At 47.4% G+C, this 12,623-nt stretch overlaps 1 protein-coding gene and 1 pseudogene across 8 annotated transcripts in view; one reads left to right on the top strand and one right to left on the bottom strand.

The window, feature by feature from the left end:
- The window catches only part of LOC146751316 (spindlin-W), a 180,924-nt gene that overhangs the window by 84,660 nt on the left and 83,641 nt on the right, over nucleotides 1-12,623 (top strand). The window lies entirely within an intron of this gene.
- LOC146751318 (uncharacterized) lies at nucleotides 2,697-3,897 on the bottom strand (annotated as a pseudogene).

Genomic DNA, 12,623 nt, shown 5'->3' with positions numbered 1-12,623 from the left:
CTGAGGAAGTATGGGATAGATGAGTGGACGGTGAAGTGGGTCAAGAATTGGCTGACTGGCAGAGTGCAGAGGGTTGTCGCTGGTGGTGCAGAATCTGGCTGGAGACTTGTAACTAGCGGCGTCCCCCAGGGGTCTGTGCTGGGTCCGGTCTTGTTCAACATCTTCATCAACGACCTTGATGAGGGGATAGTGACCACCCTCAGCAAGTTTGGTGATATGGAGCTGGGAGGATTGGCTGACATGCCTGAAGGCTGTGCTGCCATTCAGCGAGACCTGGACAGGCTGGAGAGATCAGCAGTAAGAAACCGGATGAGGTTTAACAAAAGCAAGTGTAGAGTCTTGCACCTAGGGAGAAATAATTGCATGCAGCAGTACAGGCTGGGGGAAGACCTGCTGGAGAGGAGCTCTGCTAAGAGGGACCTGGGCGTCCTGGTGGATGATAGGTTGGCCATGAGCCAACAGTGTGCTCTCGTGGCCAAAAAGGCCAATGGCATTCTGGGGTGCATTAAAAAGAGCGTGTCCAGCACATCGAGGGAGGTGATCCTCCCCCTCTACTCTGCCCTGGTGAGGCCTCATCTGGAATACTGTGTCCAGTTCTGGGCTCCCCAGTACAAAAAAGACAGGGATCTCTTGGAAAGAGTCCAGAGGAGGGCCACAAAGATGGTGAAGGGACTGGAGCATCTCCCCTATGAGGAGAGACTAAGCGTACTGGGTCTGTTTAGCCTTGAGAAAAGAAGACTGAGAGGGGATTTGATCCAGGTTTATAAATACCCGAGGTGTGGGGGCCATAGTGGCATGGCTGGTCTCTTTTCAGTAGTGCATGGGGACAGGACTAGGGGTAATGGGATGAAATTCATCATAGGAAGTTCCGCACGAATGTGCGGAAGAACTTTTTTACGGTGAGGGTGACAGAGCACTGGAACAGGCTGCCCAGGGAGGTGGTGGAGTCTCCTCCTCTGGAGATATTCAAGACCCGCCTGGATGCCTACCTGTGCGACATGGTGTAGGGAACCTGCTTTGTCAGGGGAGGTGGACTCGATGATCTCTAGAGGTCCCTTCCAACCCCTACAATTCTGTGATTCCATCACGTTACTGTAATCGCAATTAGGTCACACATTTCTAATTGTGCCTGTGGCTTCCAGCTCTTCCTGCTTATTTCCCAGGCTGCATGCATTGGTGTATAGCCAATTCAGCTGGGCTATTGGCAATGTTACCTTCTTTGAGGAGTCCTCACAAGATCCTTTGGATCCTTCTGTTTCCTAAAGTGAAAGCGTTCTCTGGCCCTTCTCTGTCACAAAGATAAAGGCCTTCTCCATCTCCTTCCCTCATCAAATCTAATGTAAAGCCCTGGTAATCAATCCAGCCAGCTTGTTTCCCAGAACACTTTTGTCCTATCCGCTCAGTTGCGTTCCATCTGATGCCCATGTGCATCCCGATTTCTCAAAGGTATGTAGAATCACAGAACCCAAAGCCTTAATCATGACACCATCCACACAACCAGTCATTTACCCAATCCATTATCCCCCTTCTTTAGAGGTCCCAGTCACCAATTAGGAGGACAGAGGAGAACACTATTCGCACTACATATCCCTTCAGTGTCTTCCCAATGGATGCAAAGTCTTTTTTAACGTTCTGAAGTTTACTTGTTGCAGCCTCCTGAGACTCAACTTGAATGAGAATGAGTGGAGAGTAGTCTTAGTTTTATCAGATACAGTAGACTATTGTTCAGTTGTTCTTCAGTAGCCCGACACTTGGGCATGTGTGCATCCACGTGACACAACTTTACAACCATATCTTTTGTTTGGGCAGCAATGTCTTTCCACAGTTCAGGAGCCCAAATAGGTTTACCCCTCCGTTGCCAGTTATTTTGTTCCCACTGTTGTAACCACCCAAATAAGACATTCACCACCATCCATGAGTCACTATAAAGATGAAGCACGGGCTACCTCTCACGTTCAGCAACATCTAAGGCCAGCTGGACAGCCTTTACCTCTGTGAACTGACTTGATTCTCCTTTACATTCAGTGGCCTCTGCAACCTGTCATGTGGGGCTCCACACAGCAGCTTTCCATTTGCGATGCTTCCCCACAATATGACACGATCCATCAGTGAACAGGGCATATTTCCTTTCATTTTCTGGTAGTTCATTGTATGGTGGGGCCTCTTTAGCACATGACACCTCTTCTGATGGTGATGTTCCAAACCTTTTACCTTCAGGCCAGTCCATGATCACCTCTAAAATTCCTAGATGACTGAGGTTCCCCATTTGAGCTCGTTGTGTAATCAGTGCAATCCACTTGCTCCAGGTGGCATCAGTAGCATGATGGATGGAGGGAACATTTCCTTTAAACATCTAGTTCAGTACTGGCAGTCGAGGTACCTGAAGGAGCTGTGTTTCAGTACCAAATACTTTGGAAGCAGCTGTGTATGAGGGGGTTCAGGCTAAGATCTTCTCAGTTGGAGTGTAGCACTCTTCAGACCCCTTGTATGCTCAACTCCAAAATCGCGGGGGTCGGCCTTGGGTCTCTCCTGAGGCTCTTTGCCACAAACTCCAGGTGGGACCTTTCTCTCCAGCAGCAGTGCAGAGGATGTTCTTTACATCCTGTCCCATCCGTATTGGCCCCAGGGCCATGGCACAGGCTATGCCCTTTTTAATCTGTTCAAAAGCCTGCTGCTGCTCAGGGCCCCATGCGAAATCATTCTTCTTCCACGTCACTGGATAAAGGGACCTTACAATGAGGCTGTAGATTGGAACATGCATCCTCTAAAAGCTCACTACATGCAGGAAAGACTGTGTCGCTTTCTCGCGAGTGGGTGGAGACATAGCAGTGATTTTGTTGATCACATCTGTTGGGAGCAGCTGTACTAGTGGTTGGTCTGTTTTGTTGTTCTCTCACCTGTGCTCGTAGTACAGGTGTAGGTTGGTCATGCCACTTCCTCATGTCTTCTCCGTGGTCATGTAGGTAACGCCACAAGGAAATACACAGTGTAGTCTTACTGTTGTTCCTTGCTTGGGCTGGAAAGCGTTTGCATCTAATAGCTGAGATTTTTGATGATACAGGTGAGGAGGAGGGTTCATCACCTTTAATTAATTGGACTAGTTTGATCAGCTCCTTCATTAGACCTGGTGACCCGTATGGGGATTGATCTTCATCAGTCGTTTCTGATACTACTACGGGATCATCACGATTAATGAACTGAGACATTTTCTCTTTCACTTCATTCAGTCTGTTTGTTACTTCTGGGATGGCTGAAATGGAAACATGAGTTGGAGGTAACTGTTGTTCAAACTTTTGCAGTGTAAAAACCAATTCAAAAACTAGGGGTCTTCTATATTTTTCCTTGTACCTTTGAAACACTGCTGTTAGTGTAGCGGCATACCTTTCTGGTGCTGTTTTGCTGTTTCTGTCGTATATCAGGTGTTGTCCTCACTCTCTCAGGATCATGGTCTTGGCAAGGATCATTAGGATAGAAATTAAAGTTATACAATATTTCCACCATAGCAATTTCCCTCAAATACTGGATGCCTTTTTCAGTTGTATCCCACTTTTTCATCAGAGGTTTCAGATTGTCCTTGAAGGGAAGCTTTGCCCTCAAAGCCACTAACATTCGCTCCTAGAGGGTGGCAGCCCCATTCAAACATCTGCTAATCCCTTTGTCAATAGTTGGGTCTCTGGAAATGCCTCCTAGTTGACGAGATTTGTTACCATCTAGAGACAAGCTACTGGCCCCTCTGTCCCAACAGCGAAGCAACCAGGTAAAAAGAGATTCGTTCTGGCGCCATGTAAACTCCTTTCTTAAGCTTTGGATTTCAGTCATCTTCAGTGGTTGATGAACAGTAATAGAGACTTCTTCCTCATCACTTGCCTCTTCATGCCTTTTAGCTTTTCCTTTTGCCTTTCTCGGTGCTGATCCAGACCCGTCACCTGGATCTTCTACTGCCTCCTCCTCTGCTGCTTCTTCTTTTTTCCGTTCTAGACGCGAGGACACCCGTTTCCATTTCTTGCTTTCCACAGGGGCAACTGACATTGTTACTGGTGCCTCCTGTGGCTGATCAGATTTGACTTGGGAATTTCCCCTTTTGGCTTGAACCTCAGCTCGGAAACTCTCTTTCCAGAACAGTATTATATAGAGCACAATGATAAGCACAAGCTAAGCCCCAAATAAGTCGTACCTTCTTAGACCTATCTAAGCTGCACCATCCCTGAATCAAATACTGGCTTAGTTTCTAGGGATCCCACAGGTGTTCAAGTCACGTCACATCCCGAATCCTCGTTAATGCCTACAACAAGTGAAATCCCATGACACTGAGGGCCCCCACGCTTCTAAGATCTTTCCTAAGCCTTTCCATATTCCCTGCCAGTCAGCATTCTCTGGTTTTGGAGGAGACTTCCTCATAGAACAAATGGAGAGGAGTAAATTCAGGGAGATTGATAACATGAACATGAGTATGAACACAATCACGATTACTTAATCAGCTTTTGAAAAGCGTGTGGCAAACTGAGAAGACAGCCTGGAAACCAGACTGAATATCATGGTGTTTGTAAAATTGGCTATTCCATCTGGGATGCAAGTATTTGTAAAATTAGTTATTCCATCTGGGATGTAAGTGTCAAAATTCAAATTATACCACACTGCATATAAGTACTAGGCAGGTGTCTCCATCAGTGCCCTAATGCCAAGTTGGTTTGCACTGGGGCATGTCCCAGGCATCTGTATCATACCCTTTGGCCTGATATCTAAGGCTGCATAACTATATCAGGCACCAAAGGTTCCCATAGTGATGAAAAACGGAGTGTTGACCACAATATCTGCAGGCTACGTACCTATTACCAGGGGGGACTACCAATCTCACAACCTCCAATAATCTCCCCCAAGGTGCAAGTAGGCTATACCACTTTGATCCTACTTGCACCTTCCAAGACCATTCTATTTTGTGGGTACCTGAGTCTAGGTTCTCAGGGAAAGGGAGCAGAAGATTATTGTTATTGCCAATTTGGGGTCTCACCCAGTTATCAGTGCCCGTAATTTGGATCCTAAGTGGGGAGGCCCACATTGTCTGTAGCATTTTCAGGGCACTGGGTCTGCTGTCTCTAGGCCTTTCATTCAGGTCCTGCAGGATTTTGGAGAGTCTCTTTGTCCAGCCCTGCAGGGACTGAGAGTCTGTCCTCAGGGCAACCTTAAGAATACCATTATAACATTCAATAAGGCCTGCCCCTGTTGGATTATATGGCAGGTGGAATTGCCACTAAATGTTGTTTTCTTCTGACCAGCGTTGCACCATAGTGCCAGTAAAATGAGTCCCTTGGTCACTCTCAATGACTTGAGGTGTCCTATAGGCAGCCATCAACTTGGTGAGTGCCTGGTTCACTCTATGTGCTGGATAGGCCTGCATTAGCCCACTTGCTGTGTCAACGCAGGTCAGGACTTATCTCGCCCCCTTGGACAGAGGGAGGGACCTGATGTAATCAACCTGCCATCACTAGAGAGGATTGCATCCTTTAGCAAGATGGGATGTTGTTTTGGGCAACTATCTCAGTCTCATCTCGGAACAAGTGTCACAGTCTCAGCATGCCTGGGTGATGTCAGATAGTTGTATGGGCAGCCTCCATGGTTTAGCAGCTGCCCACATTGTCTTTTGTCCATGCCGCAGGTGATGATCTCGGATGGTGAATCCTCAGTTGATGTATTCGCCAGTTAACCCGACTTATCCCGGGACCTCGACTGTCCAGGGGACAGACACAAACATGGATGCCATGATGTCTTCTCTCAATTTATTGCTGTGTCACACTCCTTATATACTATCCTAAATCCCACGCAGACGCATACACCCACTACGCAAAACCCGATGCACACGAGAGAACCTGTACACACACCTACCTAAACCCCCCACCCACTAACTCTTAACCTACAGGCCTAACTCAGCTATTCTAGAACATTCACATCTACTCAGAACTACTGTATGCACTCATAAATCCTTGCAAAGACAACTTAGCACCCCAACATCTCCCCCCTTTCTTTGCTAATGTGATGTTTCAGAGTCACACGTGGATAGTGGTTGATAGCCATCTCCATGCGGTGCACTTAAAACTAAATTAACTGTGAGAAGGCGACTAACTGCCCGATCCAAAACACGGTGAACAATACGAACTATAACAGGAATCAAACACGCAGCAAGCAGAATAACTACTAAAGCAATCACACCCACAGTAAGAACATTCTTAAGTCACCTAGGAAGAGCAAGCAAATTGGAAAAGAAACCCCAGTTCTTGTCATTCAATATCCGGAATGTCGTGTCAGCTATGTCCTTCACTTCCCGTCGGATCTTGTCTATGGCCGAAGCTGCATTCGTGCTGAAGTCAAGACAGCAGAATCCTTTCAGGCCTAGGTGTTGTTCCATCCCAGCGCAACCTAGACCAGTCCAAGCAAGCAGAAAGTCCACCACCATCTTAGTCTGAGTCAGACCGGTGTCAAGGGAACTCAACGTATCAGCTATATCAGTCAGCGCACGGGAAGTGCAATTCACATTCTTTGCTGCCCAACAAGCAAGCTGTGCAGTCATGCATGTATTACGAACTATTTGGGGCCAGATAAAGATATTACCTAGGACAGGCCCACTCCCAGCAACAAGAACACGAGTAGAGGCAGCAGCAGCTGGCAACCACAGCCAGACCAGACAGGCAGGAATCCACTGGGTTCTGCCTCCTGTGGAAATACAAGCATACTCTCGACCCCATGTGAGAAGATCTGTAGGTGTCATTTAGAAGATTCGAGTATCCGCTACCAGCACCTACTGCAGTATCGTAGTCAGATCACCCTTGGCAGATCACCCTTGTCTCCCCCCTCCTTTAACCGCATTAGCCGCAATTTCAGTGTCTGATTAGTGCGTTCGATGATCACTTGATCGGTACTGTTATGCAGGATACCAAGCATAGACCAAGAATATGGCGTACCCCTTAGCTCCTAGAATAGCAGAATTAGGGTTTAATGATGGTAACATCAGTTCCGGTATCCACTAGGCCTAATAACTGTCAACCGTCTACTAAGCATGGTAACAATGGTTTGTTTTTTGTCATGTCTTAAATCCACCAATTTGGTCCTTGATGCCAGGTCCAGTCAAATAAAAGGAATTAATCATTTGCCCTGTAGAAATAAAGCAGAGGGTGAGGGTGTCTATGCCATTATGTTAAGCACCCCAGCATGGTCAGCATCTGTAAGTCCTGGAAAAAACAAAAATCTTATCCATGTAACAGAAGAATATCCTAATAAGAAAGCGTTATGCCTGTCCCCAAGGGGGCCCGTGACACCTGATGGAATAGAGTCACGGTGTTGTCAGTCTGCGGCACTGACTGGGCGGTGGCCAGATCCACTCCTGCACTGCTGGCGGTGGCTGGTCTGAGTGAGCTGGCCAGGCAGTGGCCGACCGATTCCGGACCATATTTGCTGTCATAGCGCACGGTCACGTGCTTCTCTTCTCATTTCCTAGCAGATCGCAGGGCTGTGCGGCAACAGAGAGTTTGGATCGGCATTCTCTTGCCCCATGCTGCCCCCTCCTGCATTGGGACAGGGTCAATCTGGAATAGTATAAGCAGTTTTATTTGCTTGCTCAGGCTTTTTACAGTCCCTCTGTACATGACCAGGCTCCCCACAATTGTAGCATTTCATTCTTTGAGCTGTTCCTGCATCAAGTCGAAAAATGGCCAAGAAGTTTAACGTAGGGCTGGGCAGCCTCCTGCATAACTAATATAAGTGAGGCATTAGACAAATTAGTATCAGGTATCCGACAGATAACACATAACACCAGTCTTAAGTTGATCAAAGCATTGCCTGTCCATCTGTGTCTGGGCCTGAAGTATCGCGGTGGTGAGACACGGGTTGAATCCAGGCAGGAACAGAGGAACAGTTTGAAGACATTCTTCCTTGTTGAATTTAATTAAGCCCTTCCATTATTTAATACCAAAGAGACAACAGTTTAGCAGCCGTTCCATCTTCAACAGTAGAAGTCTGATGGAGTTTTGTACCAATTTTAACCCAAAGCTCCCCATCAAGAGAAAATCTAGTTTTCAGAAATTCAGAAACATTTTTACTGCAACCTGGAAATAAATCTCTAAGGGGTCCCATTCTGTGTTGATCTATAACTGATTAGAAAATAAAAACAAAAAAAAAAACCTTCAACTTTTGCATACTCTGATATATCAATTTGAATGATCACTAAAATTTGTGCAGCAAATACTTGTAGAGTGCTCACAACCGTGCCTTTTAAACTAATGGATAATTAATGGTCGTACAAATTTATGAAGTTGCATGTCAGATAGAATCATTTTTAGTGGGCAAATGTGCCAAAAATGTGTTTGCGGTGGATGTGATAGGCGGTGCCAGCAGGGCGTCCCCTGCTTCAAAGTGTACTTTACCTTTCTCACCCATCACAGATTCTCTTCTGCTTTTGTTTCTTGCAGTGTATTTTCCAATTGTACACCGTACCTGCGTGGCCAGTGCATGATACAGAGCCCGCTACGCAAAACCCGATGCACACGAGAGAACCTGTACACACACCTACCTAAACCTCCCGCCCTTAACCTACAGGCCTAACTCAGCTATTCTAGAACACTCGCATCTACTCAGAACTACTGTATGCACTCATAAATCCTTGCAAAGACAACTTAGCACCCCAACACTCAGTCCATCGGACTTGAGCCAGTTTGTCAGCTTCATCAGTTCCTGGTGACTGTAGAGGTTGGTGGCCAGAAACATGGTAGACATGTACAGTCCTGTGTTTAACCATATTCCATATGTGTAACCGCATATCTCTGCCCCAGATTGGTTGGGTGTGGATAGTCCATTCCTGGGTGGCCCACTATGCAATCCAGAGAGTGAGCCCCTGGTACACAGCCCAACTATTTGTGCAGATATTCGGGATACCGTCACTGGGTTGGCTTGGTTATAACCATCCACACAGCTCACAGTTCTGCCCATTGGCTACTCTGACCATACTCATCTTCCAACCAGATTGTTTCAGTGGAGAGATGGTATGCCACTGTTCTCCACTTGCTCAGGTTACCCTTGCTGGACCCATCCGTGTACCAGGCACCTTCAGGAATAGGATATTTCATATTTCCCTTTCTGAATAGGACTCTTCTCCGGTGGAGCGACCATCTTCTGGCACTTTACTGTGATAATGTCACTGGGACTAGGATCTTCCGGAGTTCTTCTTTCAGTGGTGATGAAGACAGACTACTCCTCTGGCTGAGATAGGTGACCCATCATGTCACTGTGCTTGGGTCACCCCTGTCTTAGGAAGGTGGGTCAGATCTTTTACCCACCCCGGAACTGGTAAGGTCGTCTTCACTATAAATTCAGATATTTGGGTTGTTGGCTCTACTGCCTGTAATGCGGAGTAGTCAGCCAGTAACTGTTTTTCAATCACACTGTACCTCTCTTTTGCTCCTTGCCAGACCTGAGACCAGAACCCAACTGGGGTTTGAATGAAATTCTGGCACTGCCATAGGCCGCAGCCAAACTGGTCCTGAGTTACATGGACATATTGTTCAGCTGGAAGGGTGGGATTATGTAGTTGGAAAAGACAGATGAAGTCATGACATCCACCAATATGGTTAAATCATGCTTCCCTTTATTGCCCAAAAAGCTGTGCTTTAATAGCAGACAGATGAGGGTGTTCGAAAATCACACACACTAATTGGAAGAAAGCTACTACAATAACAACCCTAAAACCCCTCCTTCAAAGCTGCGAGCCATTCATTCTTCTCCTAGAGGTGTCCTTGGTTCTCATTCTGTTTATCCTGCTCTGCAGCTGTTGCTCTGTGAAGTCCTTATCTTGCTTCATAGCTGCAGCTCTGCAAAATTCTTGTATTCTCACAGAATCAAATATACCCAGCACCAGCAACTTTTTTCCTTCAGGCCAGTCCATGATCACCTCTAGGATCCCTGGACGGCTGAGGTTCCCCATCCGGGCCCGCTGTGTGATTAGTGCAACCCACTTACTCCATGTGGCGTCTGTGGCATGGTGAGTGGAGGGAACCTGCCCTTTAAACATCCAATTTAGCACTGGCAGTCGAGGTGCCAGGAGAAGCTGTGTTTCGGTGCCAATTACCTCAGAGGCAGCCCGAACCCCTTCATATGCGGCTAAGATCTCCTTCTCAGTTGGAGTGTAGCCCTCTTCCGACCCCCTGTATGCTCTACTCCAAAATCCCAGGGGTCGGCCTCAGGTCTCATCTGAGGTTCTCTGCCACAAACTCCAAGTGGGACCTTTCTCCCCAGCAGCAGTGTAAAGGATGTTCTTCACATCCTGTCCCATCTGTACTGGCCCTAGAGCCACAGCACGGGCTATCTCTTGCTTAATTTGCTCAAATACGTGCTGCTGTTCAGGACCCCACATGAAGTTATTCTTCTTTCGGGTCACCTGATAGAGGGGGCTCACAATAAGGCTATAATTCAGGATGTGCATCCTCCAAAAGCCCACTACACCCAGGAAGGACTGTGTCTCTTTTTTGTCAGTGGGTGCAGACATAGCAGTAATTTTGTCGATCACGACTGTTGGGATGTGATGACGCCCATCTTGCCATTTCACCCCTTGAAACTGGATTTCTTGGGCAGGGCCTTTCACTTTGTCTCGCTTAATAGCAAAACCAGCAGACAGGAGAATTTGGATTATCCGTTCTCCTTTTTTAGAAACCTCCATTGCTGTATCACCCCACACAACGATATCATCAGTGTACTGCAGGTGCTCTGGAGCACCGCCCTGTTCCAACATGGCTTGGATCAGCCCATGGCAAATGGTCGGGCTGTGTTTCCACCCCTGGGGCAAATGGTTCCAGGTGTACTGAACACCCCTCCAAGTAAAGGCAAACTGTGGCCTACACTCTGTGGCCAAAGGGGCAGAGAAGAATGCATTGGCAATATCAGTGGTGGCATACCATTTTGCCTCTTTTGATTCCATTTCATACTGGAGTTCCAACATGTCTGGCACAGCAGCGCTCAATGGGGGTGTGACCTCATTAAGGCCACGATAGTCTACTGCCAGCCTCCATTCTCCACTGGCTTTACGCACTGGCCATATGGGGCTGTTGAAAGGTGAATGGGTTTTACTAATTTCTCCCTGACTTTCTAGTTGTTGAATTAGCTTATGGATGTGGAGCAAGGAATCCCTATTAGTACGGTACTGTCGTCTGTGTACCGTCCTCGTGGCAATTGGTACCCATTGTTCTTCCACCTGTAGTAACCCCACAGCAGACGGGTCCCCTGATAGGCCAGGCAAATCAGACAGCTGCTTAATGTTGTCTGTTTCTATAGCAGCTATTCCAAAAGCCCATCAGTATCCCTTGGGGTCCTTGAAATGTCCCCTTTTTAGGTAATCTATCCCAAGTATGCAGGGAGCCCCCTGGCCAGTCACTATACAATGTTTCTGCCAGTCTCTACCGGTGAGGCTTATCTCGGCCTCCAACACAGATAGTTCCTGCGAACCCCCAGTCACCCCATGTAGATGTATCAGTTCTGTCCCTTTGTAACCTGAGAGTATCAGAGTGCACTGTGCACCGGTATCCACCAGTGCCTTATATTTCTGTGGTTCTGATGTGCCAGGCCACCAAATCCAGTCCAATACACTCTATTATCCCTCTCCCCCCTCGGCTGAGGGCAGGGCCCCTCTATTGGTTGTCTGCAGCGGCAGAGGCAATCTCAGTAGTGGCTGACCTCTTTTGTAATTCTCTCACCCGTGCTTGCAGTGCAAAATTGGGTTCGTCATGCCACTTCCTCATATCCTCTCCATGCTCACGCAGGTAGTTCCACATGGCACCACGTGACATAGGCTCACTGCGGTCATTCACTCGGGCAAGCGGGCGTTTGTGTCTGATGGCTGAGACTGCCACAGGTTCACTGTGATTCCTTGCCGTGGACCAGTTCTTCTGCATGTTGTCTTGTTTTCTCTCTGTTTGGTTCAGTCTCTCCGTTATTAGGCTGACGGCTGCGATGGTGGCACGGTATGGCATTAGTGTGCTTTCGGTATTTTGCAGTGAAAGGATAAGCTCAAAAATTGGAGGTCTTCTATCCAGCTCTTCATACCTGTTAGCGGTCGTTAATAGTATACTGGAATACCTCTCTGGTGCTGACCGTATGAGTTTCTTCCCTATTTCCGGAGTACTGCTCACCTTCTCTGGGTCATGGCCATCCTCTGGGTCCTTAGGGACAAACGTGGTATCGAACAGCATTTCTGCCACAGCCATTTCTCTCAGGTACTGGATACCTTCCTCAGCTGTACTCCATTTTTCCAGTACAGGCTCCAAATCACTTTTGAGAAGACAGGTTGCCTTTACAGCTGATAGCATCCTCTCCCAGAGAGTGGTGACTCCATCGAGACATCTGCTGATCCCTCTGTCATGGGTTTTGAGCAATGTTTCCTAATTGACGAGCCTCATTGCAACTTAGGGACACGCTGGCGGCCCCATTGTCCCAACACCGAAGCAGCCAAGTGACAAGGCGTTCACCTGGGAATCGGGCAAACTCCTTTCTCGTGCCTTGGATTTCAGTAATTTTCATAGGTTTATGAATAGAGTAAACGGTGACTTCCCCCTCATCATCACTATCCTCTCCGTGTCTGTTAGTCTTCTGAA

This window comes from Coturnix japonica, unplaced genomic scaffold, assembly GCF_054131305.1.
Source record: "Coturnix japonica strain WE unplaced genomic scaffold, WE-NBRP24 Scf099, whole genome shotgun sequence".
Taxonomy (NCBI): Eukaryota; Metazoa; Chordata; class Aves; order Galliformes; family Phasianidae; genus Coturnix; species Coturnix japonica.
The sequence above is the reverse complement of the archived record's forward strand: the minus strand, read 5'-3'. Positions and strand labels throughout refer to the sequence as shown.